Below are 1912 nucleotides of genomic sequence, written 5' to 3'. Positions count from 1 at the left end.
GACTGGGCCTCGGGGGCCGGCCTTGGGCCTCCCGGGCCCGGCGCGGGAGTGGCGGCGGCGGGCGAAGTGGGCGCCCGGGCGGATGAATCCCGGGGCGCCACGTGGCAGCGGACGGCGGTAACGGACCCGTCCATCGGTGGCAAGTCTTGTCCGGCGGGCGCGAGGTCGATTTCTAGGGTTTCGGAGGTAGGAGGAGATTCGAAAATCGGGGGGCCTTTAAATAGGCATAGAGGAGCTAGGAGAGTCCAAATGAGGTGCGGTTTTCGGCCACGCGATCATGATCGAACGCTCTAGATGATGGAGCAGAGTTTGGTGGGTTTTGGGCCAAATTGGAGGGGTGTTGGGCTGCAACACACACACGAGGCCTTTTCGGTCCCTCGGTTAACCGTTGGAGTATCAAACGAAGTCCAAATGATACGAAACTTGACAGGCGGTCTACCGGTAGTAAACCAAGGCCGCTTGGCAAGTCTTGGTCCAATCTGGAAATGTTTAATCCCCACACACGAAAGAAAGCTAGAAATGACCACCGGAGGAGAACGAAGCGCCGGAATGCAAAACGGACAACGGGGAAAATGCTCGAATGCATGAGACGAACACGTATGCAAATGCAATGCACATGATGACATAATATGAGATGCATGACAATGACAACAATACATGGAGACAAAACCCGAACCCGAGGAAATAAATTAACTTAACGTCGGAAACGGCAAGAGTTGGAGTACAAATAGGGAAAGTTACATCTGGGGTGTTACAACACTCCACCACTACGAAAGGATCTCATCCTGAGATCTAGGACTGAAAGAACGTCAGGTACTCAGAACAGAGGTGATCCTCGCGTTCCCAGGTAGCTTCACGGTCGGAAAGGTGTGACCACTTGACTTTGAGAAATTTGATTGACTTGTTGCGAGTCTTGTGTTCGGTCTCTTCAAGAATAGCAACTGGGTGCTCACGATAAGAGAGATCTTCTTGGAGCTCAATGTCCTCGAAGTTGATGGTGCGGTCAGGAGTCTTCAAGCACTTTCGAAGCTGAGAGACATGGAACACGTCATGAACATTTGCAAAGTTTGAAGGAAGCTCGAGTTGATAGGCGAGGTCGCCTCTCTTGCTGACAATCTTGAAAGGTCCCACATATCTGGGGGCAAGCTTCCCTTTGATACTGAAGCGACGAGTACCTTTCATAGGAGAGACGCGGAGGTAAACATGATCTCCGATCTCGAAAGCCAAATCACGGTGTTTACTATCATAGTAGCTCTTCTGGTGGGATTGGGCTGCTTTGAGGTTATCACGAATGACTTTGCACATTTCTTCTGCCTCTGTGATTAAGTCATTACCCAAAAGCTGACGTTCACCGGTTTCAGACCAGTTGAGAGGGGTACGGCACTTCCTGCCATACAGAATTTCAAATGGGGCCTTGCCCGAACTTGCTTGAAAACTGTTGTTGTAGGAGAATTCAGCATAAGGAAGACAATCCTCCCACTTCATGCCAAAGGAAATCACACAAGCCCTGAGCATATCTTCAAGAATCTGGTTGACACGCTCGACTTGACCGCTAGTTTGAGGATGGAAAGCTGTGTTGAAGCGGATGTTGGTGCCCATGGCCTTCTGAAAAGAATCCCAAAACTTCGAGGTAAAGATGCTGCCACGGTCTGAAGAGATCACTTGTGGAATACCGTGCAGAGAGACAATATGAGAGGTATAGAGTTCCGCCAATTGAGCTGCAGTGACCGACTCTTTGATAGACAGAAAGTGAGCCACTTTGGTGAGTTTGTCGATGACAACGAATATAGCATCATTGCCACGCTTGGACTTAGGAAACCCAGTCACGAAGTCCATTTCAATGTGGTCAAACTTCCATTCTGGAATGGCAAGAGGTTGGAGGAGACCTCCTGGCCTTTGGTGTTCTGCCTTC

Source organism: Triticum dicoccoides, chromosome 1A, assembly GCF_002162155.2.
Source record: "Triticum dicoccoides isolate Atlit2015 ecotype Zavitan chromosome 1A, WEW_v2.0, whole genome shotgun sequence".
Lineage (NCBI taxonomy): Eukaryota > Viridiplantae > Streptophyta > Magnoliopsida > Poales > Poaceae > Triticum > Triticum dicoccoides.
The sequence above is the reverse complement of the archived record's forward strand: the minus strand, read 5'-3'. Positions refer to the sequence as shown.